This window comes from Oncorhynchus keta, chromosome 24 (assembly GCF_023373465.1).
Source record: "Oncorhynchus keta strain PuntledgeMale-10-30-2019 chromosome 24, Oket_V2, whole genome shotgun sequence".
In the NCBI taxonomy this organism is placed as follows: domain Eukaryota; kingdom Metazoa; phylum Chordata; class Actinopteri; order Salmoniformes; family Salmonidae; genus Oncorhynchus; species Oncorhynchus keta.
In genome coordinates, this window is record NC_068444.1 from 18,089,159 (window position 1) to 18,117,094 (window position 27,936).

At 41.9% G+C, this 27,936-nt stretch overlaps 1 pseudogene; it reads left to right on the forward strand.

Moving 5' to 3' along the window:
• The first annotated feature begins 3,136 nt into the window (after positions 1-3,136).
• Positions 3,137-27,936, forward strand: part of LOC118377711 (metal transporter CNNM4-like) — a 33,529-nt pseudogene continuing 8,729 nt past the window's right edge.

Here is a 27,936-nt window from a genome sequence, read left to right on the forward strand (position 1 = left end):
CAGCAAAACATTAAGGACCAATAAGGCTCGCTAAAGGACTAGGCTACTTCATTGTTTATTTTCTCGTCATATAAGACTTGAATAACATTATAGAAACAAGTTGTTACCTATGTGAAAATATATTTCAACTACATCAAACAATTGGAGTTCAATTGTGATAGCACATTATCACAATTGAAGAACATTAAAGTTGTGTTTCTAAGATAGAAAAATCGTAGAAGATTGTTGTGCTAAAATCGATCTGCGGTGAGAGTGTTGGTGAACTCGCTACCTTCAGACAGACGTGCATTTCTTGACTTTATTGTGTTTCTCATCACTGCACGGAAAATTTGCCAAGTGTCAAATTCGTTTCGACTTAGAAAATAACGTAGGCCAACCAACACTATTCTTCTGCTTTTAACACTTGTCGAATGTTTTCTCACGGCACCCTTTTCCTACTAACTATTTACGCCAGTGGCATAAGCCATCGAAAGTGTGTGTAGCCTATCGTTGACTTTGAGTAATTACTTTCGGAAGGTTTTGATAAAATAATGACTAAATGTTAAATATTATGACTTTAGTAAAACTATTACTTTTCGACTCCATTCAACAAAAAATAAACAAAAGTAAGCCCTGGCCTTGTATCCAAGGTGAAAAAATCTATACAAACTGTAAACAACACCACCATCCTATACCCTAATAATAACATACTAATAATTATGACAATAATAATAACAACAGCAACAGCTCTAATAGCCCAATAATATTATATTATAAACGAAAAATAATAATTTACATGGTGGAAAGTGTAACAGACAGTAGAACCACGAACACATCTCTACATGTAAAAGCCATTTCGTCTGTGAAGCAATTATAGCCTATATGAAAAGGTATATTGTTGAAATGTATGTAGCTTTAAGATTTGAACAGAATTTAAGAGATCAATAAGACCTTTAGATTTTTGTGGTTATATGGCTTATTATTTCCTTAAAATGATTCATATCTGACTTCGATTATGCCTCCAAATGAAAATATATTTTGGCAAATAAAGGTGATTTTGGAGCATGGTAGCAGAGAGTGAGCGGGGGCGAAGGAGTGAGAATGGGCTTTTTACGGACACACCACAAGCAGGATTTTAGACAAACTGTCTCAAACAGGTGAGGAAAGGGTCACGGCTTAAAAGGCACTGTTGACGCTCGCTCTCACGAATATTGACGAAGTGTGAGGACCTGAAGAGGGGAAGCGTGCTTTTGTGTGAAATCTGCTGGGTTAGGAGGAGAATAGCAGAGGCAGAGAGGTTGGCCTACCACTGGACGAAAGAGCAACCAAGGGCCGGCTCAGCAGGACACAACGTTTTGGAACAAGGAATATTGTCGTCTCTATGGTTAATATTTTTGGACTCACTGTTAATCAAATGAACATGGCCCAAGTCCCTCCGTGTTCTTATCTGTGTTTTGATTTATCATAGTATTAAACCAAATGAATGGCGTGCTTTGCTAAATATGACCACATTTCTCGTTGTATGGCTTACATTAGTTTAACATGTAGGCTATACTAAAATCTGAAAATATCTTTTAAATGGACTTTGGCACCAGGCCTACAATTAAGAAAATGTCGTTTGCCTAAATCTGATTGGTTCCTGAAAAGTCTAAATAATATATCAATAATAATTGTGGTTATAAATAATTAGAACATTAGAAATAAGGCCCAAAACATTGACCCATAACCTATTATTGGTTTTAAAATGCAACTATGCATTTAATACTACACTAATTAAATAACTTTAATGTCTATAACCTATAATGTGAAATGAAATGACATTACTCACACCAGGAGGCTAAATGAACAGCTCAACTTCAGTTGAAGAGCCCTTTCAGCGGAATTTGATTCCAGAGCTGGTGGAGAGTCTACACTGCCATCTCATGGAATACTCTATAATAGTTTCTCGAACAAATCGACTGACCCAATGTGATAATGATGCTGATGATGATAATTATGATTAGGATGATAATTATTCTGGTAATTATGATGAGGATGATTGTGATGGTAATGACTCGGATGATGAGGAGGATGCCGATTGTGAAAAAAATAGTCTTTATAGACAAACAGGGATACAAAATGAACAAACGCACACGTACGCACTAGCCTGGCTGACGCACGACCCACGTGACTACAGAGCATGCTGTGCCTCAGTCTGGTGTTAGCGAGACTATACATACAGCGGTGGAAAAAGTACTCAATTGTCATACTTTAGTCAAAGTAAACATAGCTTAATATAAAATCACTCAAGTAAAAGTCACCCAGTAAAATAATAATTGAGTATCTGGTTTTAAATATACTTCAGTATATTGGAAAAAGTAAAAAAAAAAGTGGAAAAAGTACTCAACTGTAATACTTGAGAAAAATTAAAAAGCACAAGTAAATGCTATACATCAAATTCCTTAAATTAAGCAAACTAGACAGCACCATTTACAGACAGACAGGGTCGAACTCCAACACTCAGACATCATTTACTAACACAGTATTCGTGTTAAGTGAGTCTGCCAGAACAGAGGCAGTAGGGATGACAAACGTTTTATTGACAGGTGCGTGAATTTGACCATGTTGTTGTCCGACCTGAGCATTCGAAATGTTACAGTACTTTTGGGTTTCAGGGGAAATGATTGGGAGTAAAACGTACATCTATTTTTTAGGAATGTAGTGGAGTAAAAGTAGTCAAAAATATCAACAGTAAAGTAAAGTAAATAACCCCTAAAAACGACACACACACACACACACACACACACACACACACACACACACACACACACACACACACACAAAACACACACAATCTATGATTGTGGTCTCTGCACGGAGCGACAGACAGTCACCCTTGGAAGTAGCTCTGATGATGGGGCATTTCCTGTCTTCTATTTTTAGAATGTAATGGCAAGCAAAAAGACATTAGGTCATTGTACTGCATGGGCTTTTGTAAGGCCCACACATGCCCGATCTCTCTCTCACTCGCTCTCTCTCTCGCTCACGGCCAACCCTCTCTTCTCTCTTTCCTCGGTGTGTGGCTGTCCAGCTGTTATGCTGATTCAAGCAGAGCCAGCGTAAAAACCGTAACCACGTGACCCAACCTCCGCCAATGTCCCTCTGTAGTTTATTCAGCATGATGCCTGCTGATGCTGCGGTAGCTTCCTCCTCACCTCATCGCATCTCAACTCATCCCTACCGCCAGCTGTCGTTTCACCTCTTCACCCTTATCAGCCTCCTCTTCTTTCTCCCAGCCCAGGCGAAGGGATTGCTTGGCGTCCGCCCAGAGGACACTAAAGCCGGGGAGATGTCAGTGCAGGACGGGCTACTCCAGGCGACCGAGGGTACGCGCTTCATGCTGCGGGTTTACTACGCAGCATCCTCGGTTACACAGAGAGCCAACAACCACTCTGGGAGTAGGAGACCAGAAGCTGCCGCTGCCGCACCATGGATCGCCTTCATAGAAGAACCAGGTGGAGAGCGAAAGCGAGGGGAGGGGGAGAGACTGGTCAGTTTATTCAGTGTATTGACCATGTACCATTAAAGCTATGTATTAATTACTAATTATGAAATAACCTAAATATCGTGATAAAATATCAATTTGAATTTAGGTCCCTCCCAAACAGAACCCGTGCGTGGACGAGCATGCTCGGAGTTCTGACATCGAGCTCCTGGGTTCCTTCAGGTCTGCGTCCAGCCACAACTCTGTTCTAGGTCCGTTTATTTAGTCTATAGTTACGTTTTTATTGTTGTTCGATCTCAGTTTACATTTAAAAAATAATAATAATCTTACATGTTATTGTGCGTTTTTCTTTTGTCTGATGATGACCTTCTTGGAATTTGATTCTGATTCTATAGTGGAGCTGCTCGCCAAAGACCTGCGCAAAGATGAGTGGATCAAATACTACTCCATGTGCGCGTTTGATGGGGTGAAGTGGGAGCATTTCAGCACCAGAGACTTCTGGCTAGCCGCGGTGACCCCCGCATGCGGATGTGTGGCTCCAGTTGGGGGTGTCGGTGATGCTACTGGGGCTCTCTGCGCTCTGCAGCGGGCTGAACATCAGTATGCTAGCCATGGATCCCATCGAGCTCCGTGTTCTCCAAAACAGCGGCACCGAGAAGGAACAAAAATACACACACAAGATCGAATCCGTGCGTAAACATGGCAACTACATCCTATGTACTGTGGTACTCGGAAACGTGCTGACCAACACCTGTTTCGTGGTGTGGATGTGCCAGATTATAGGGATGACTCCCACCTCCCTTGCTACCTGCACTTTCGGGATTTTCTTCATAGGAGAGATCCTGCCTCACTCTGTGGCGTCCAGACACAGCCTAGCCATCGCCTCCAAAACCATCTGGGCCACCCGGCTTCTAATGCTGGTCTCCTTCCCCATCTCCTACCCCATCTCCAAGCTCCTAGACATCATGCTTCACCAGGAGATCAGTAACTTCTACACCAGAGAGAAACTGGTAGCCATGCTGCGCGTCACAGACCCCTACCACGATCTGGTCAAAGAGGAACTCAACATCATCCAGGGCGCCCTGGAGTTACGCACCAAGACCATAGAACAAGTTCACACCCCTCTGGCGGACTGTTACATGCTCTCCTCAGATGCTGTTCTAGACTTCTGTACTATGTCTGACGTCATGCAGAGTGGGTTCACCCGGATCCCGGTCTATGAGAACGACAGGTCCAACATCATTGATATCCTGTTCGTCAAAGACCTGGCGTTCGTGGACCCGGATGACTGCACCCCGCTGAAGACCATCACCCAGTTCTACAAACACCCCATGCACTGTGTGTTCAGAGACACCAAACTGGATGTGATGCTGGAGGAGTTCAAGAGAGGTAATAGGACGGGCTAGGGGCGGACGGGCCATCCGGCATTTCAGACCGGCTAGGGGCAGACGGGCCATCTGGCATTTCAGACCGGGCTAGGGTCGGACGGGCCATCTGGCATTTCAGACCGGGCTAGGGGCGGACGGGCCACCTGGCATTTCAGACCGGGCTAGGGGCGAACGGGCCATCCGGTATTTCAGACCAGGCTAAGGGCAGACGGACCATCTGGCATTTCAGACCGGGCTAGGGGCGGACGGGCCATCCGGCATTTCAGACCGGCTCGGGGCAGACGGGCCATCTGGCATTTCAGACCGGGCTAGGGTCGGACGGGCCATCTGGCATTTCAGACCGGGCTAGGGGCGGACGGGCCACCTGGCATTTCAGACCGGGCTAGGGGCGAACGGGCCATCCGGCATTTCAGACCAGGCTAAGGGCAGACGGACCATCTGGCATTTCAGACGGGGCTAGGGGCGGACGGGCCATCTGGCATTTCAGACCGGCTAGGGGCAGACGGGCCATCTGGCATTTCAGACCGGGCTAGGGACGGACGGGCCATCCGGCATTTCAGACCGGCTAGGGGCAGACGGGCCACCTGGCATTTCAGACCGGGCTAGGGGCGAACGGGCCATCCGGCATTTCAGACCAGGCTAAGGGCAGACGGACCATCTGGCATTTCAGACGGGGCTAGGGGCGGACGGGCCATCTGGCATTTCAGACCGGCTAGGGGCAGACGGGCCATCTGGCATTTCAGACCGGGCTAGGGACGGACGGGCCATCCGGCATTTCAGACCGGCTAGGGGCAGACGGGCCATCTGGCATTTCAGACCGGGCTAGGGTCGGACGGGCCATCTGGCATTTCAGACCGGGCTAGGGGCGGACGGGCCACCTGGCATTTCAGACCGGGCTAGGGGCGAACGGGCCATCCGGCATTTCAGACCGGGCTAGGGGCGAACGGGCCATCCGGCATTTCAGACCAGGCTAAGGGCAGACGGACCATCTGGCATTTCAGACGGGGCTAGGGGCGGACGGGCCATCTGGCATTTCAGACCGGCTAGGGGCAGACGGGCCATCTGGCATTTCAGACCGGGCTAGGGGCGGACGGGCCATCCGGCATTTCAGACCGGCTAGGGGCAGACGGGCCATCTGGCATTTCAGACCGGGCTAGGGTCGGACGGGCCATCTGGCATTTCAGACCGGGCTCGGGGCGGACGGGCCACCTGGCATTTCAGACCGGGCTAGGGGCGAACGGGCCATCCGGCATTTCAGACCAGGCTAAGGGCAGACGGACCATCTGGCATTTCAAGTCGGGCTAGGGGCGGACGGGCCGTCTGGCATTTCAGACCGGCTAGGGGCAGACGGGCCATCTGGCATTTCAGACCGGGCTAGGGGCGGACGGGCTACCTGGCATTTCAGACCGGGCTAAGGGCGGATGGGCCATCCGGCATTTCAGACCAGGCTAGGGGCGGACGGGCCATCTGGCATTTCAGACCGGGCTAGGGGCGGATGGGCCATCCGGCATTTCAGACCGGGCTAGGGGTGGACGGGCCATCTGGCATTTCAGACCGGGCTAGGGGCAGACGGGCCATCTGGCATTTCAGACCGGCTAGGGGCGGATGGGCCATCTGACATTTCAGACCGGCTAGGGGCAGACGGGCCATCTGGCATTTCAGACCGGGCTAGGGGCGGACGGGCCATCTGGCATTTCAGACCGGGCTAGGGGCGGACGGGCCATCTGGCATTTCAGACCGGGCTAGGGGCAGACGGGCCATCTGGCATTTCAGACCGGCTAGGGGCAGAGGGACCATCTGGCATTTCAGACCGGGCTAGGGGCAGACGGGCCATCTGGAATTTCAGACCGGGCTAGGGGCGGATGGGCCATCTGTCATTTCAGACCTGGCTTGGGGCGGACTGGCCATCTGGCATATCAAGTCGGGCTAGGGGCGGACTGGCCATCTGGCATTTCAAGTCGGCCTAGGGGCGGACTGGTCATCTGGCATTTCAAGTCGGGCTAGGGGCGGACTGGCCATCTGGCATTTCAAGTCGGGCTAGGGGCGGATGGGCCATCTGGCATTTCAGGCTGGTCCATTTTTGGGCCAGTGGGCCTGTCAATTGTTTTTTTTGTGCAAAATTATAATTATCTGGATAATAATGGGGGTAAAACAAAAAATGGGCCGATGTGGGGGCCTCAAGGAAAACATTTTTTCTGGTCCCAGTCCGCCCCTGGGCCAGGTAGATCCCACTCACACCTGAGCTCAGTATACACTGTTGTAAAGAGAAAAAATGTAATGCAAAATCAGATAAATATGTATGAAATGCCCCACCATTTGGTAAGAAAATACATACATGTTACCAATCAGAGCACACAGACTAATGAGCTCACCGTTTATAAATCACATGATTACTGCCATTCAGTCACCTCCACGCTGTATCACATGGTCTATGAGAAAAAACAATGATATTGTTCAGCAGGTTTGACAGAAGTAATCTATAGATAAGTGCAGTGTTCAAGTTAGCCTTTACCCGTTCCATTACACCACTTCCCTCATCCTGAAAAGCAGAGAATCCAGGGTGTATATGAATCCAGTTACGCTCTGGACAGTCAGTCATATAAGATGACACAGGCTCAGCAGGTCCAAGTGGAGGTGAGTGGTATAGGCTTCTGTATGTCACAGAAAGTTATTATCCATATTCATAATCCATTAAACAACTTCCTTGAAGCTATAAAAATGTATAATAATATAGGTGCAGTGCATGTTGTTTTACAGGGTCAGCCATGGAAGAACGTCGCCCCTGGAGCAAATTAGGGTTAAGTGCCTTGCTGAAGGGCACATTGACAGATTTTTCACCTTGTCGGCTCGGGTATTCAAACCAGCGACCTTTTAGTTACTTGCCCTAGTGTTCTAACTGCTAGGCTAGCAGAAGAGACGTCACAAAGTGACTGTAAACGGTCCTTAGTGTCTCCATCCATGTAAGAATGTTGAAGGAAGCTGGAGGCTGGAATAATCTCTTCTAATTACCATGACAACCAGAGTATGAATCATCGTGTTCAGCCGTCAGCCAGGGGAATGCGCAGGTGTGTGTGTGTGTGTGTGTGTGTGTGTGTGTGTGTGTGTGTGTGTGTGTGTGTGTGTGTGTGTGTGTGTGTGTGTGTGTGTGTGTGTGTGTGTGTGTGTGTGTGTGTGTGTGTGTGTGTGTGTGTGTGTGTGTGTGCTTGCGTGCATGCGTGCGTGTGTGTGTGTGAAGGGTTTGTGTTTATACTCAGTACATTCTTAGCAGCAATATAAAAGTAATGTAGATTGTTGAGTGGATGACATGAACAGGCATGGTTTCTCTCCTGTGTGTTTCATGGTAAACATAAGTAGATTTCATGTGCTCTGACAGTTAGCAGGAATCACACTGGAAGATTTGGGACGGAGACAGCAGTGTCCACTAGGACGAGAGCTTATTTAAAAGGACTAGGGCTTCTTTCATATGCTATTCAGATTGACACGGTTAGCTTGTCCGTGAGGGCTCAGAGATGGTCATCTGAACGGTTTAATTATGGAAATGAGTTGGATAAGAGGGCCTTATTCAATCAACATTCTTTTTGTGGAGTGACTCAAAGTAACAGTCACAGTTTCAATGAAATGTATGTTTATCACATTCATCATCATCTGGTTGTCTGTGGTCGACGGCAGTAGAAATGGAACTTCCAGAGCTGCCTGTCTCACCATTGCAGACGCAGTCTCCTCTTCCTCCAGGCCGGTGTCACATTTAAGCTGGTCCACACACATGATTACTGGGTTGCCCCTGCTGCTGGTTCCCTTGCTGTGGATGCCAGAGGATCAGTTCACTGGCAGATATGTTCTATTGTCTGTAAGAGCATCTGAGGAGACCAGGGATGCTGGCCCATGTTGACTCCAATGCTTCACAAAGTTGAGTCAAGTTGGCTGGAAGTCCTTTGGGTGGTAGACCATTCTTGGTGCAAACAGGAAACTGTTGAGTGTGAAAAACCCAGCACTGTTGCAGTTCTTTACTCAAACCGGTGCGCCTGGCACCTACTACCATTCCCAGTTTCTCGTCTTCCCCATTCACCCTCTGAATGGCACACTGTACTTACAGAATCCATGTCTCAACTGTCTCAAGGCTTAAACATCGTTCTTTAACCCATCTCCTCTCCTTCATCTACACTGATTGAAGTGGATTTAACAAGTGACATCAATAAGGGATCATAGCTTTCACCTGGGTCCACCTGGTCATTCTATGTCATGGAAAGAGCATTTGTTCCACATTTTTTTGTACACTCATTATATATTACGTTTGAGTTTCAGATTATTTATATTTTTACAGGGACAGTGCACATTAATCAATGTTTTATTAAAAGTGCCAGTTTTAGTCATATAGCTCATTTTCAACCACAGTCCCTGGGCAGGTTATTAAACATAATTCCAAATCCAATGCAGACAGACAATGAGCAGTGAGCACACGCAGAGAAACATTTGATAACCAACACGTTGCACGCTCTCCTCTCCTCCTCTCCTGTCCTCCCCTTCTCCCCCTCTCCTCCTCTCCTCCTCTCATCCCCTTCTCCCCCTCTCCTCCTCTCCCCCCTCCCCTCTCCTCCTCCCACCTCTCCTCTCCTCCCCTTCTCCCCCTCCCCCTTATCCCCCTCTCCTCTCCTCCTCTCCTGTCCTCCCCTTCTCCCCCTCTCCTCCTCTCCCCCTCTCCCCTCTCCCCATCTCCTCCTCTCCTCTCCTCTGCCCTCCCCCTCTCCCCTCTCCTCCTCCCACCTCTCCTCTCCTCCCCTTCTCCCCCTCCCCTTATCCCCTCTCCTCTCCTCCCCTTCTCCCCTCTCCTCCTCTCCCCCTCTCCTCCTCTCCTCTCCTCTCCTCCCCTTCTCCTCCTCTCCCCCTCTCCTCCCCTTCTTCCCCTCTCCCCCTCTCCTCCCCTTCTCCCCCTCTCCCCCTCTCCCCCTCCCCCTCCCCCCCCTGTGATGGAGGCTGATTCAGGAAAGAAAGGGGGTTAGGAAGGAGTTGGGAGATGAGGAGTCTTACATGAAATGTAAGCAGGTAGCCTAGCTGTTAAGCGTTTGGCCAGTAACCGAAAGGCTGCTGGTTTGAATCCCCAAGCCGACTAGGTGAAAAATCTTTTGATGTGCCCTTGAGCAAGGCACCTAAACCTAATTGCTCCTGTAAGTCACTCTGGATAAGAGCATCTGCTAAATTACTGAAATGAAACTGTAAAAATTATGATATTTTTCACAAGCCATGGAAAGAAACCACAGTGTCTCCGATGTTGTTTTAGCAGTGTAATTGATCAATTCTTAGCTAAAATGCTGGCAAAGTCACTGCCTTTCATAGTGGACAGTTCTTAAAATATTCAGACAGACAGACAGACAGACAGACAGACAGACAGACAGACAGACAGACAGACAGACAGACAGACAGACAGACAGATGGCTACTTTCAGTAAGAATCTCCTGGATGGTGTTGATTTTTAATCTGCTTTGATAACAGCATAATCACGGAAAGTAAATGCTGATTTCTATAACCTCTCACTCCTCCCCCCTCCCTCCCTCCCTTCCCCTCCCTATTTTTCTCTCTCTCTCTCCCAGGTAAATCCCACCTGGCTATAGTCCACAGGGTGAACAGTGAGGGGGACCCCTTTTATGAGGTCCTGGGAATTGTTACTTTGGAGGATGTTATCGAAGAAATCATCAAGTCTGAGATTGTGGACGAGACAGACCTCTACAGTATGTATAACAACTCTCCTTCTCTCTTTATAGATACACTACATTACCAAAAGTATGTGGACACCTGCTCGTCCAACATCTCATTCCAAAATCATGGGCATTAATATGGAGTTGGTCCCCCCTTTGCTGTTATAACAGCCTCTTACTCTTCTGGGAAGGCTTTCCACTTCCCACTAGGCCTGGCTCGCAGTCGGCTGAAACAGGAAACGGCCTTCCCCAAACTGTTCTGCAAACTGTTGCCACAAAGTTAGACGCACAGAATCGTCTAGAATATGCTGTAACGTAAGATTTCCCTTCACTGGAACTAAGGGGCCCGGACCATGAAAAACAGCCCCAGACCATTAATCCTCCTCCACCAAACATTACAGTGGGCACTATGCATTCGGGCAGGTAGCGTTCTCCTGGCATCTGCCAAAACCAGATTCGCCCGTCGGACTGCCAGATGGTGAAGCGTGATTCATCACTCCAGATAACGCGTTTCCAGTGCTCCAGAGTCCAATGGCGGCGATCTTTACTTCACTCCACCCGACACTTGGCATTGTGCATGGTGATCTTAGGCTTGTGTGCTGCTGCTCGGCCATGGAAACCCATTTCATGAAGCTCCCGACGAACAGGTCTTGTGCTGACGGTGCTTCCAGAGGCAGTTTGGAACTAGGTAGTGAGTTTTGCAACCGAGGACAGACCATTTTTACATGCTACGCGTTGCAGCACTCAGCGCTTCCGTTCTGTGAGCTTGTGTGGCCTACCACTTCGGGGCTGAGCCGTTGTTGCTCCTAGACGTTTCCACTTCCCAATAACAGCAGTTACAGTTGACCTGGGCAGCTCTAGCAGGGTAGAAAGTTGATGAACTGACTTGTTGGAAAGGTGGCATCCTGTGACGGTGGCACGTTGAAAGTCACTGAGCTCTTCATTAAGGCCATTCTACTGCCAATGTTTGTTGTCTATGGAGATTTCATGGTTGTGTGTTAGATTTTATACACCTGTCAGCAACTGATGTGGCTGAAATAGCCTGATTCACTCATTTGAAGGAGTGTCCATATACTTTTGCATATATAGTGCATCTTTCGCTCTCTCTCGCTCTCTCTCTTCCTATCACCCTCTAAGCTATTGATCGCCCCTTAAACCCCCCTGCTGCTCCCATAACGTGATCTGATGCATAATTAATCAGAAGCAATTAACTTATCCCATAAATAATTACTACTGGCTTAATCGGGGCTTAATGCTCTCTCTGCAGTGTGTGTGTGTGTGTGTGTGTGTGTGTGTGTGTGTGTGTGTGTGTGTGTGTGTGTGTGTGTGTGTGTGTGTGTGTGTGTGTGTGTGTGTGTGTGTGTGTGTGTGTGTCTGACAAAGAGAGAGACAAACAAACGTTTTGGTGATGGATGGATTGATTGGTTAATTGATTCATTGATTGTTCCCTAGCTGATAAAAGGACTAAGAGGCGTGTGTCTCACCATGAGAGGAAGCAACACGACTTCTCTATCTTTAAAATGTCAGAGAATGAGATGAAGGTGAAGATATCTCCTCAACTGCTGCTAACTACACACCGTTTCCTGGCCACAGGTAGGACCTCTGTGTATGGGTGGATGTGTGTGTGTGTGTATGGATGTGTGTGTGTGTGTGTGTGTATGGGTGGGTTGATGGATGTGTGTGTGTGTGTGTGTGTTTGGGTGGATGGATGTGTGTGTGTGTGTGTGTGGGTGGATGGATGTGTGTGTGTGTGTGTGTGTATGGGTGGATGGATGTGTGTGAGTTTACACTTTTTCTACTCTCTCACTCTCACTCTTTTTTATTTTTCTCTCTATTTCTGTCTCTGTCTGTCTCTCTCTCTGTCTGCCTCTCTCCGTCTCTCTCTGTGTGTGTGTGTGTGTGTGTGTGTGTGTGTGTGTGTGTGTGTGTGTGTGTGTGTGTGTGTGTGTGTGTGTGTGTGTGTGTGTGTGTGTGTGTGTGTGTGTGTGTGTGTGTGTGTGTGTGTGTGTGTGTGTGTGAAGAAGTGGAGCCCTTCAAGCCATGTCATCTCTCAGAGAAGATTCTCCTTTGTCTGATCAAACACCCCAGTGTCGTTCAGGAACTTAAGTTTGACAGGAAGAACAAAGGAGCACCACAGCACTTCCTGTATATGAGGAACAAACCTGTCGACTACTTTGTCCTGATTTTACAGGTACACACCATACACACTGATACTACACTGTCTTGGTTCTACAGATACACCTAGGGTTGCAAAACAACCAGTATTTTCCCAAAGTTTGGAAATCTATGACAACTTTGCTGTTTAATAGTCTGTCTGTGTGTTTCGTTATTGCAGGGTAAAGTTGAGGTGGAGATTGGTAAGGGGGCTCTTCGTTTTGAGAACGGAGCTTTCTCCTATTATGGAATGCCAGCCCTCATACCACCATTGTCCATAGGTAAATACACTCCTGGCCCCAACAACACACAATGGGATTTTATCAGCTGGTGTTAGTGATTATAATGTTGTTGATGATAATGGTGATGGTGATGACGTTGATGAAGAGGATTTATTGAATAGGACATTCTTACCCCAGCTTCCCCTGTTCTAAATGCTACAGTAGCATAGCGTTTCTATGTTATGTGTGTGCGTGAAATCCACTGTCGATTTCCCTGGAATCCGTGGGGTAAGATGGCTGCAGTGGAAACTATGTAACTACAGTGATTAAAGCTGTTTAAGGAAATGGTTCTATAGAAAGACATGTCCTGGCCTGGGTTATATAACACCCAGTTTACACTGATAAGCAGACACAAAAGGCCCAGCCTAGTGTGTGGTGTGTGTGTGTGTGTGTGTGTGTGTGTGTGTGTGTGTGTGTGTGTGTGTGTGTGTGTGTGTGTGTGTGTGTGTGTGTGTGTGTGTGTGTGTGTGAACATTCATGTGCTGGTTCTGGTCTAATAGAGAGCAAGAGAGAGACAGGAAGAGCAAGAAGAGAGTGAGTAAGAGAAAAAAAATGGACAGAATCTAATCAAACTCATCTCCAGTCAACAGGTTTGGTTCTGGTAGCAGTGGGTTGAACCAGTCAGACTCTTTCCTATCAGGAGGCAGTGTGGGTCAGCTGAGTATAGGAGGGGGAGGAGTCTACCTACCTGACTTCTCTGTCAGACAACTCACTGACCTACAGATTATTAAGGTAACACACACCTGCAAAATCCACAAAAACTACACTAAATATATTCATGTGGCCATATAATTGAAACACACAGTTTTGTAATGAAGGTCTACAGTAGCCTCAACAGCACCCTGTAGGGTAGCACCATGGTGTAGCCGGAGGACAGCTAGTTTACATTCTCCTACGGGTACACTGACTTCTCACCACCTTCCATAGACTTACATAGTAATTATGACCATTTCCAGAGGATGTCCTCCAACGTATCAGAGCTCTTGCAACATGAACTGACATGTTGTCCACCAAATCAAAGCATCAGAGAGTGAATTTAGTTCCAAAAGCATAAGCTACAGCTAGCTAGCACTGCAGTGCATGAAATGTGGTGAATAGTTGACTCAGAGAAAGACAATAGTTGAACAGTTTTTAATAAATTAATCTCTTCCAGAATGAAGGAGAAGCAAGAGAGCGACAGTGCTAGCTATATTTCATAGCATTTTTTTTTTAGCTTTCACTTACTTAGTTAGAGAATGAAGCTCGCTAGTTTAGCCTACTCAAAAACCTGGCTCAAACAGAGAGATGCTATGTTAGCTAGCTGGCTATGGCTATCCAACACTGGAACCCTTCCAAGTCAAGGTAAGCTTTTGGTTTTATAAATGTATTGCCACCAGGGCCTACGGGTGTAACTGCTAAACTGCTAGCTGTACACTGTACTGCATGATTGTAGCGGGTTTACTAATGCGTTAGTTCTAGTAGCTATGTTGACTACTCTGACATTAGCTAATATGGTGACAAAGATGTAGGCTGTGCAGTGGTTAGTGGTTATGGTATAAAGGTTTGGCTCGGAAAGGGGTTTTCGCCTGGTCACAGACAGCTGTGGTGTTGTGGAGTCCACAAGCAATGGGAAAAGGGGAGAGGAGAAGCGCGAGTAAATGCGAGAAGGAATTATACAATGAGCAAAGTGATCATGCTGTTTGCATGTGGCTGCTATGCAAGTTATCTGTGTTTGCGGGTGATCAGGGGTGTATTCATTCCGACGATTCTGTTGAAAAACATTTCTAAACGGAAGCAAATGGAACGAAATGGGGATGAACATACCTGAATTTGTCCAATAGAAACTCTCGTTTGCAACCATTCGACTAATGATTACACCCTATCAGCTAGATGCAGGCAAGAGTGTGCAAGGCGGTATTGAATGTGTCACTCTGTCACATTGATTACTCAAATCTATCTCTCGACCTGTGTGCACCTACATTGTAAACTTTCATGGGTAGGCTAGGTTGTAGCAACCTCATGATGGGTATAGGGAAAATTAGAGTATCATGTAGTAGAAATAAGGCGTCCCTCATCTTTAACGTCACCGACCACCACTGACGTGCACGCACAACACTTAAAATAGACCTAAACTTCTAACTACCCAGAACCATACTGCTTCTCATTTTAATTTCCCTTTAAAACGTCTTAATCCCTGATTTTGACTCAACACAGACACATCCTCTCTCCCTCTATCCTTCCTTCCCTCTCTCCCTCCTTCCCTCGTTTTCCTTTTAATCTCTCTCAGTTTAACTTTAATCATTGGGGATAAATGACCTCCATTTTCAGTATGAATAATTTAGACTTAAAGTGATGGATATACATCCTGAGAACACTCACACTCCCTCACCCCTCCCCCAGGTCATAAATATAGTTTGAGAAAGAAAGATCACTAGCACGCACACACACACACACACACACACACACACACACACACACACACACACACACACACACACATAGCATCTACATAGAGAAACAGCTTGGTGGTGTGTGTGTGTGTCTATATATAGACATTTGCTTATATTAGTTTATATTGTATGTTGATGATGATGTGTTAATACTGTATTTGTGGAGTGTGTTGATGATGTGTTGATACTGTATTTGTGGAGTGTGTTGATGATGTGTTAATACTGTATTTGTGGAGTGTGTTGATGATGATGTGTTGATACTGTATTTGTGGAGTGTGTTGATGATGATGATGTGTTGATACTGTATTTGTGGAGTTTGATGATGATGTGTTGATACTGTATTTGTGGATGTGTTGATGATGATGTGTTGATACTGTATTTGTGGAGTGTGTTGATGATGATGATGTGTTGATACTATATTTGTGGATGTGTGATGATGTGTTGATACTGTATTTGTGGAGTGTGATGATGATGTGTTGATACTGTATTTGTGGAGTGTGTTGATGATGATGTGTTGATACTGTATTTGTGGAGTGTGTTGATGATGATGTGTTGATACTGTATTTGTGGAGTGTGTTGATGATGATGTGTTGATACTGTATTTGTGGAGTGTGTTGATGATGATGTGTTGATACTGTATTTGTGGAGTGTGTTGATGATGATGATGTGTTGATACTGTATTTGTGGAGTGTGTTGATGATGATGATGTGTTGATACTGTATTTGTGGAGTGTGTTGATGTGTTGATACTGTATTTGTGGAGTGTGTTGATGATGATGATGTGTTGATACTGTATTTGTGGAGTTTGATGATGATGTGTTGATACTGTATTTGTGGATGTGTTGATGATGATGTGTTGATACTGTATTTGTGGAGTGTGTTGATGATGATGATGTGTTGATACTGTATTTGTGGAGTGTGTTGATGTGTTGATACTGTATTTGTGGACTGTGTTGATGATGATGTGTTGATACTGTATTTGTGGAGTGTGTTGATGTGTTGATACTGTATTTGTGGACTGTGTTGATGATGATGTGTTGATACTGTATTTGTGGAGTGTGTTGATGATGATGTGTTGATACTGTATTTGTGGAGTGTGTTGATGATGATGTGTTGATACTGTATTTGTGGAGTGTGTTGATGATGATGATGTGTTGATACTGTATTTGTGGAGTGTGTTGATGATGATGATGTGTTGATACTGTATTTGTGGAGTGTGATGATGTGTTGATACTGTATTTGTGGACTGTGTTGATGATGATGTGTTGATACTGTATTTTTGGAGTGTGTTGATGATGATGATGTGTTGATACTGTATTTGTGGAGTGTGTTGATGTGTTGATACTGTATTTGTGGACTGTGTTGATGATGTGTTGATACTGTATTTGTGGAGTGTGTTGATGATGTGTTGATACTGTATTTGTGGACTGTGTTGATGATGTGTTGATACTGTATTTGTGGAGTGTGTTGATGATGTGTTGATGTATTGATACTGTATTTGTGGAGTGTGATGATGATGATGATGATGTGTTGATACTGTATTTGTGGAGTGTGATGATGATGATGATGTGTTGATACTGTATTTGTGGAGTGTGATGATGATGATGATCTGTTGATACTGTATTTGTGGAGTGTGATGATGATGTGTTGATACTGCATTTGTGGAGTGTGATGATGATGATGATGTGTTGATACTGTATTTGTGGAGTGTGTTGATGATGATGTGTTGATACTGCATTTGTGGAGTGTGATGATGATGATGATGTGTTGATACTGTATTTGTGGACTGTGTTGATGATGATGTGTTGATACTGTATTTGTGGAGTGTGATGATGATGATGATGTGTTGATACTGTATTTGTGGACTGTGTTGATGATGTGTTGATACTGTATTTGTGGAGTGTGTTGATGTGTTGATACTATATTTGTGGAGTGTGTTGATGATGTGTTGATGTATTGATACTGTATTTGTGGACTGTGTTGATGATGATGTGTTGATACTGTATTTGTGGAGTGTGATGATGATGTGTTGATACTATATTTGTGGAGTGTGATGATGTGTTGATACTATATTTGTGGAGTGTGTTGATGATATATTGATACTATATTTGTGGAGTGTGTTGATGATGATGTGTTGATACTGTATTTGTGGAGTGTGTTGATGATGATTATGTGTTGATACTGTATTTGTGGAGTGTGTTGATGATGATGATGTGTTGATACTGTATTTGTGGAGTGTGTTGATGATGATATATTGATACTGTATTTGTGGAGTGTGTTGATGATGTGTTGATACTGTATTTGTAGAGTGTGATGATGATGATGATATATTGATACTGTATTTGTGGCCTGTGTTGATGATGTGTTGATACTGTATTTGTGGAGTGTGATGATGATGATATATTGACACTGTATTTGTGGAGTGTGTTGATGATGATGATGTGTTGATACTGTATTTGTGGAGTGTGTTGATGATATATTGATACTATATTTGTGGAGTGTGTTGATGATGATGTGTTGATACTATATTTGTGGAGTGTGATGATGTGTTGATACTGTATTTGTGAACTGTGTTGATGATGATGATGTGTTAATACTGTATTTGTGGAGTGTGTTGATGATGATGTGTTGATACTGTATTTGTGGAGTGTGTTGATAATTATGTGTTGATACTATATTTGTGGAGTGTGTTGATGATGTGTTGATACTGTATTTGTGGAGTGTGTTGATGATGTGTTGATACTGTATTTGTGGAGTGTGTTGATGATGATGTGTTGATACTGTATTTGTGGACTGTGTTGATGATGTGTTGATACTGTATTTGTGGAGTGTGATGATGATGATATATTGACACTGTATTTGCGGAGTGTGTTGATGATGATGATGTGTTGATACTGTATTTGTGGAGTGTGATGATATATTGATACTATATTTGTGGAGTGTGTTGATGATGATGTGTTGATACTATATTTGTGGAGTGTGTTGATGATGATGTGTTGATACTATATTTGTGGAGTGTGTTGATGATGATGTGTTGATACTGTATTTGTGGAGTTTGATGATGATGTGTTGATACTGTATTTGTGTAGTTTGATGATGATGATGTGTTGATACTGTATTTGTGGACTGTGTTGATGTGTTGATACTGTATTTGTGGAGTGTGTTGATGATGATGTGTTGATACTGTATTTGTGGACTGTGTTGATGATGATGTGTTAATACTGTATTTGTGGAGTGTGATGATGTGTTGATACTGTATTTGTGGAGTGTGATGATGTGTTAATACTGTATTTGTGGAGTGTGATGTGTTGATACTGTATTTGTGGAGTGTGATGATGTGTTAATACTGTATTTGTGGAGTGTGATGATGTGTTGATACTGTATTTGTGGACTGTGTTGATGATGTGTTAATACTGTATTTGTGGAGTGTGATGATGTGTTGATACTATATTTGTGGAGTGTGTTGATGATGTGTTGATACTGTATTTGTGGAGTGTGTTGATGATGATGTGTTGATACTGTATTTGTGGAGTGTGTTGATAATGATGTGTTGATACTATATTTGTGGAGTGTGTTGATGATGTGTTGATACTGTATTTGTGGAGTGTGTTGATGATGTGTTGATACTGTATTTGTGGAGTGTGTTGATGATGTGTTGATACTGTATTTGTGGAGTTTGATGATGATGTGTTGATACAGTATTTGTGGAGTTTGATGATGATGTGTTTATACTGTATTTGTGGAGTGTGTTGATGTGTTGATACTGTATTTGTGGACTGTGTTGATGATGATGTGTTGATGATGATGTGTTGATACTGTATTTGTGGACTGTGTTGATGATGATGTGTTGATACTGTATTTGTGGACTGTGTTGATGATGTGTTGATACTGTATTTGTGGAGTGTGATGATGATGTGTTGATACTGTATTTGTGGAGTGTGTTGATGATGATGTGTTGATACTGTATTTGTGGAGTGTGTTGATGATGTGTTGATACTGTATTTGTGGAGTGTGTTGATGATGATGTGTTGATACTGCATTTGTGGAGTGTGTTGATGATGTGTTGATACTGTATTTGTGGAGTGTGATGATGATGTGTTGATACTGCATTTGTGGAGTGTGATGATGATGATGATGTGTTGATACTGCATTTGTGGAGTGTGATGATGATGATGATGTGTTGATACTGTATTTGTGGAGTGTGTTGATGATGATGATGTGTTGATCCTGTATTTGTGGAGTGTGATGATGTGTTGATACTATATTTGTGGAGTGTGTTGATGATATATTGATACTATATTTGTGGAGTGTGTTGATGATGATGTGTTGATACTGTATTTGTGGAGTGTGTTGATGATGTGTTGATACTGTATTTGTGGAGTGTGTTGATGATGATGATGTGTTGATACTGTATTTGTGGAGTGTGTTGATGATGATATATTGATACTGTATTTGTGGAGTGTGTTGATGATGTGTTGATACTGTATTTGTAGAGTGTGATGATGATGATGATATATTGATACTGTATTTGTGGCCTGTGTTGATGATGTGTTGATACTGTATTTGTGGAGTGTGATGATGATGATGTGTTGATACTATATTTGTGGAGTGTGTTGATGATGATGTGTTGATACTGTATTTGTGGAGTGTGTTGATGATGATGTGTTGATACTATATTTGTGGAGTGTGTTGATGATGATGTGTTGATACTATATTTGTGGAGTGTGATGATGTGTTGATACTGTATTTGTGAACTGTGTTGATGATGATGATGTGTTAATACTGTATTTGTGGAGTGTGTTGATGATGATGTGTTGATACTGTATTTGTGGAGTGTGTTGATAATGATGTGTTGATACTATATTTGTGGAGTGTGTTGATGATGTGTTGATACTGTATTTGTGGAGTGTGTTGATGATGTGTTGATACTGTATTTGTGGAGTGTGTTGATGATGATGTGTTGATACTGTATTTGTGGACTGTGTTGATGATGTGTTGATACTGTATTTGTGGAGTGTGATGATGATGATATATTGACACTGTATTTGCGGAGTGTGTTGATGATGATGATGTGTTGATACTGTATTTGTGGAGTGTGATGATATATTGATACTATATTTGTGGAGTGTGTTGATGATGATGTGTTGATACTATATTTGTGGAGTGTGTTGATGATGATGTGTTGATACTATATTTGTGGAGTGTGTTGATGATGATGTGTTGATACTATATTTGTGGAGTGTGTTGATGATGTGTTGATACTGTATTTGTGGAGTTTGATGATGATGTGTTGATACTGTATTTGTGTAGTTTGATGATGATGATGTGTTGATACTGTATTTGTGGACTGTGTTGATGTGTTGATACTGTATTTGTGGAGTGTGTTGATGATGATGTGTTGATACTGTATTTGTGGACTGTGTTGATGATGATGTGTTAATACTGTATTTGTGGAGTGTGATGATGTGTTGATACTGTATTTGTGGAGTGTGATGATGTGTTAATACTGTATTTGTGGAGTGTGATGATGTGTTGATACTGTATTTGTGGAGTGTGATGATGTGTTAATACTGTATTTGTGGAGTGTGATGATGTGTTGATACTGTATTTGTGGACTGTGTTGATGATGTGTTAATACTGTATTTGTGGAGTGTGATGATGTGTTGATACTATATTTGTGGAGTGTGTTGATGATGTGTTGATACTGTATTTGTGGAGTGTGTTGATGATGATGTGTTGATACTGTATTTGTGGACTGTGTTGATGATGTGTTGATACTGTATTTGTGGAGTGTGATGATGATGATATATTGACACTGTATTTGCGGAGTGTGTTGATGATGATGATGTGTTGATACTGTATTTGTGGAGTGTGATGATATATTGATACTATATTTGTGGAGTGTGTTGATGATGATGTGTTGATACTATATTTGTGGAGTGTGTTGATGATGATGTGTTGATACTATATTTGTGGAGTGTGTTGATGATGATGTGTTGATACTATATTTGTGGAGTGTGTTGATGATGTGTTGATACTGTATTTGTGGAGTTTGATGATGATGTGTTGATACTGTATTTGTGTAGTTTGATGATGATGATGTGTTGATACTGTATTTGTGGACTGTGTTGATGTGTTGATACTGTATTTGTGGAGTGTGTTGATGATGATGTGTTGATACTGTATTTGTGGACTGTGTTGATGATGATGTGTTAATACTGTATTTGTGGAGTGTGATGATGTGTTGATACTGTATTTGTGGAGTGTGATGATGTGTTAATACTGTATTTGTGGAGTGTGATGATGTGTTGATACTGTATTTGTGGAGTGTGATGATGTGTTAATACTGTATTTGTGGAGTGTGATGATGTGTTGATACTGTATTTGTGGACTGTGTTGATGATGTGTTAATACTGTATTTGTGGAGTGTGATGATGTGTTGATACTATATTTGTGGAGTGTGTTGATGATGTGTTGATACTGTATTTGTGGAGTGTGTTGATGATGATGTGTTGATACTGTATTTGTGGAGTGTGTTGATAATGATGTGTTGATACTATATTTGTGGAGTGTGTTGATGATGTGTTGATACTGTATTTGTGGAGTGTGTTGATGATGTGTTGATACTGTATTTGTGGAGTGTGTTGATGATGTGTTGATACTGTATTTGTGGAGTTTGATGATGATGTGTTGATACAGTATTTGTAGTTTGATGATGATGTGTTTATACTGTATTTGTGGAGTGTGTTGATGTGTTGATACTGTATTTGTGGACTGTGTTGATGATGATGTGTTGATGATGATGTGTTGATACTGTATTTGTGGACTGTGTTGATGATGATGTGTTGATACTGTATTTGTGGACTGTGTTGATGATGTGTTGATACTGTATTTGTGGAGTGTGATGATGATGTGTTGATACTGTATTTGTGGAGTGTGTTGATGATGATGTGTTGATACTGTATTTGTGGAGTGTGTTGATGATGTGTTGATACTGTATTTGTGGAGTGTGTTGATGATGATGTGTTGATACTGCATTTGTGGAGTGTGTTGATGATGTGTTGATACTGTATTTGTGGAGTGTGTTGATGATGATGTGTTGATACTATATTTGTGGAGTGTGATGATGTGTTGATACTGTATTTGTGAACTGTGTTGATGATGATGTGTTAATACTGTATTTGTGGAGTGTGTTGATGATGATGTGTTGATACTGTATTTGTGGAGTGTGTTGATAATGATGTGTTGATACTATATTTGTTGATGATGTGTTGATACTGTATTTGTGGAGTGTGTTGATGATGTGTTGATACTGTATTTGTGGAGTGTGTTGATGATGATGTGTTGATACTGTATTTGTGGACTGTGTTGATGATGATGTGTTGATACTGTATTTGATATATTGACACTGTATTTGCGGAGTGTGTTGATGATGATGATGTGTTGATACTGTATTTGTGGAGTGTGATGATATATTGATACTATATTTGTGGAGTGTGTTGATGATGATGTGTTGATACTATATTTGTGGAGTGTGTTGATGATGATGTGTTGATACTATATTTGTGGAGTGTGTTGATGATGATGTGTTGATACTATATTTGTGGAGTGTGTTGATGATGTGTTGATACTGTATTTGTGGAGTTTGATGATGATGTGTTGATACTGTAGTTTTGATGATGATGTGTTGATACTGATGATGATGTGTTGATACTGTATTTGTGGAGTGTGTTGATGATGATGTGTTGATACTGTATTTGTGGACTGTGTTGATGATGATGTGTTAATACTGTATTTGTGGATGTGTGATGATGTGTTGATACTGTATTTGTTGTGATGATGTGTTAATACTGTATTTGTGATGATGATGTGTTGATACTGTATTTTTGTGATGATGTGTTAATACTGTATTTGTGAGTGTGATGATGTGTTGATACTGTATTTGTGGACTGTGTTGATGATGTGTTAATACTGTATTTGTGGAGTGTGATGATGTGTTGATACTATATTTGTGGAGTGTGTTGATGATGTGTTGATACTGTATTTGTGGAGTGTGTTGATGATGATGTGTTGATACTGTATTTGTGGACTGTGTTGATGATGTGTTGATACTGTATTTGTGGAGTGTGATGATGATGATATATTGACACTGTATTTGTGGAGTGTGTGATGATGATGATGTGTTGATACTGTATTTTTGTGATGATATATTGATACTATATTTGTGGATTGATGATGATGTGTTGATACTGTATTTGTGGAGTGTGTTGATGATGATGTGTTGATACTGTATTTGTGGAGTGTGTTGATGATGATGTGTTGATACTATATTTGTGGAGTGTGTTGATGTGTTGATACTGTATTTGTGGAGTTTGATGATGATGTGTTGATACTGTATTTGTGGAGTTTGATGATGATGATGTGTTGATACTGTATTTGTGGACTGTGTTGATGTGTTGATACTGTATTTGTGGAGTGTGTTGATGATGATGTGTTGATACTGTATTTGTTGTGTTGATGATGATGTGTTAATACTGTATTTGTGGAGTGTGATGATGTGTTGATACTGTATTTGTGGAGTGTGATGATTGTTAATACTGTATTTGTGGAGTGTGATGATGTGTTGATACTGTATTTGATGTGTTAATACTGTATTTGTGTGTTGATGATGTGTTGATACTGTATTTGTGGACTGTGTTGATGATGTGTACTGTATTTGTGGAGTGTGATGATGTGTTGATACTATATTTGTGGAGTGTGTTGATGATGTGTTGATACTGTATTTGTGGAGTGTGTTGATGATGATGTGTTGATACTGTATTTGTGGAGTGTGTGATGTTGATACTATATGGAGTGTGTTGATGATGTGTTGATACTGTATTTGTGGAGTGTGTTGATGATGTGTTGATACTGTATTTGTGGAGTGTGTTGATGATGTGTTGATACTGTATTTGTGGAGTTTGATGATGATGTGTTGATACAGTATTTGTGGAGTTTGATGATGATGTGTTTGATACTGTATTTGTGGAGTGTGTTGATGTGTTGATACTGTATTTGTGGACTGTGTTGATGATGATGTGTTGATGATGATGTGTTGATACTGTATTTGTGGACTGTGTTGATGATGATGTGTTGATACTGTATTTGTGGACTGTGTTGATGATGTGTTGATACTGTATTTGTGGAGTGTGATGATGATGTGTTGATACTGTATTTGTGGAGTGTGTTGATGATGATGTGTTGATACTGTATTTGTGGAGTGTGTTGATGATGTGTTGATACTGTATTTGTGAGTGTGTTGATGATGATGTGTTGATACTGCATTTGTGGAGTGTGTTGATGATGTGTTGATACTGTATTTGTGGAGTGTGTTGATGATGATGTGTTGATACTGTATTTGTGGACTGTGTTGATGATGTGTTGATACTGTATTTGTGGAGTTTGATGATGATGTGTTGATACTGTATTTGTGTAGTTTGATGATGATGATGTGTTGATACTGTATGGACTGTGTTGATGTGTTGATACTGTATTTGTGGACTGTGTTGATGATGATGTGTTGATACTGTATTTGTGGACTGTGTTGATGATGTGTTGATACTGTATTTGTGGAGTGTGATGATGTGTTGATACTGTATTTGTGGATGATGATTGTTAATACTGTATTTGTGGAGTGTGATGATGTGTTGATACTATATTTTGAGTGTGTTGATGATGTGTTGATACTGTATTTGTGGAGTGTGTTGATGATGATGTGTTGATACTGTATTTGTGGAGTGTGTTGATAATGATGTGTTGATACTATATTTGTGGAGTGTGTTGATGATGTGTTGATACTATATTTTGGAGTGTGTTGATGATGTGTTGATACTGTATGATGATGTGTTGATACTGTATTTGTGGAGTGTGTTGATGATGATGTGTTGATACTGTATTTGTGGACTGTGTTGATGATGTGTTGATACTGTATTTGTGGAGTTTGATGATGATGTGTTGATACTGTATTTGTGGAGTTTGATGATGATGTGTTGATACTGTATTTGTGGAGTTTGATGATGATGTGTTTATACTGTATTTGTGGAGTGTGTTGATGTGTTGATACTGTATTTGTGGACTGTGTTGATGATGATGTGTTGATACTGTATTTGTGGACTGTGTTGATGATGTGTTGATACTGCATTTGTGGAGTGTGTTGATGATGATGTGTTGATACTGTATTTGTGGAGTGTGTGATGATGATGTGTTGATACTGTATTTTTGTTGATGATGATGTGTTGATACTGTATTTGTGGAGTGTGTTGATGATGTGTTGATACTGTATTTGTGGAGTGTGTTGATGATGTGTTGATACTGTATTTGTGGAGTGTGTTGATGATGTGTTGATACTGTATTTGTGGAGTGTGTTGATGATGATGTGTTGATACTGTATTTGTGGACTGTGTTGATGATGTGTTGATACTGTATTTGTGGAGTGTGTTGATGATGATGTGTTGATACTGTATTTGTGGACTGTGTTGATGATGTTGATACTGTATTTGTGAGTGTGTTGATGATGTGTTGATACTGTATTTGTGGAGTGTGTTGATGATGTGTTGATACTGATTTGTGAGTGTGTTGATGATGTGTTGATACTGTATTTGTGGAGTTTGATGATGATGTGTTGATTGATGATGATGATGTTGATACTGTATTTGTGGAGTGTGTTGATGTGTTGATACTGTATGATGTGTTGATGATGTGTTGATATTATTTGTGGAGTGTGTTGATGATGATGTGTTGATACTGTATTTGTGGAGTGTGTTGATGATGATGTGTTGATACTGTATTTGTGGACTGTGTTGATGATGATGTGTTGATACTGTATTTGTGGACTGTGTTGATGATGTGTTGATATTGAATTTGTGGAGTGTGTTGATGATGATGTGTTGATACTGTATTTGTGGAGTGTGATGATGATGTGTTGATACTGTATTTGTGGACTGTGTTGATAATGATGTGTTGATACTATATTTGTGGAGTGTGTTGATGATGATGTGTTGATACTGTATTTGTGGACTGTGTTGATGATGATGTGTTGATACTGTATTTGTGGACTGTGTTGATGATGATGTGTTGATACTATATTTGTGGAGTGTGTTGATGATGATGTGTTGATACTGTATTTGTGGAGTGTGATGATGATGTGTTGATACTGTATTTGTGGACTGTGTTGATAATGATGTGTTGATACTATATTTGTGGAGTGTGTTGATGATGATGTGTTGATACTGTATTTGTGGACTGTGTTGATGATGATGTGTTGATACTGTATTTGTGGACTGTGTTGATGATGATGTGTTGATACTATATTTGTGGAGTGTGTTGATAATGATGTGTTGATACTGTATTTGTGGACTGTGTTGATGATGATGTGTTGATACTATATTTGTGGAGTGTGTTGATGATGATGTGTTGATACTGTATTTGTGGACTGTGTTGATGATGATGTGTTGATACTGTATTTGTGGACTGTGTTGATAATGATGTGTTGATACTATATTTGTGGAGTGTGTTGATAATGATGTGTTGATACTATATTTGTGGATTGTGTTGATGATGATGTGTTGATACTGTATTTGTGGAGTGTGATGATGATGTGTTGATACTGTATTTGTGGACTGTGTTGATAATGATGTGTTGATACTATATTTGTGGAGTGTGTTGATGATGTGTTGATACTGTATTTGTGGAGTGTGTTGATGATGATGTGTTGATACTATATTTGTGGACTGTGTTGATGATGTGTTGATACTGTATTTGTGAGTGTGTTGATAATGTGTTAATACTGTATTTGTGGAGTGTGATGATGATGATGTGTTGATGATGATGTGTTGATACTGTATTTGTGGAGTGTGATGATGATGTGTTGATACTGTATTTGTGGAGTGTGTTGATGATGATGTGTTGATACTATATTTGTGGAGTGTATTGATGATGATGTGTTGATACTGTATTTGTGGAGTGTGTTGATGATGATGTGTTGATACTATATTTGTGGAGTGTGATGATGATGTGTTGATACTGTATTTGTGGAGTGTGATGATGATGTGTTGATGATGATGTGTTGATACTGTATTTGTGGAGTGTGATGATGATGTGTTGATACTGTATTTGTGGAGTGTGATGATGATGTGTTGATACTATATTTGTGGAGTGTGATGATGATGATGATGTGTTGATACTGTATTTGTGGAGTGTGTTGATGATGTGTTGATACTGTATTTGTGGAGTGTATTGATGATGATGTGTTGATACTGTATTTGTGGAGTGTGTTGATGATGTGTTGATACTGTATTTGTGGAGTGTGATGATGATGTGTTGATACTGTATTTGTGGAGTGTGTTGATGATGTGTTGATACTGTATTTGTGGAGTGTATTGATGATGATGTGTTGATACTGTATTTGTGGAGTGTGTTGATGATGATGTGTTGATACTGTATTTGTGAGTGTGATGATGATGTGTTGATGATGATGTGTTGATACTGTATTTGT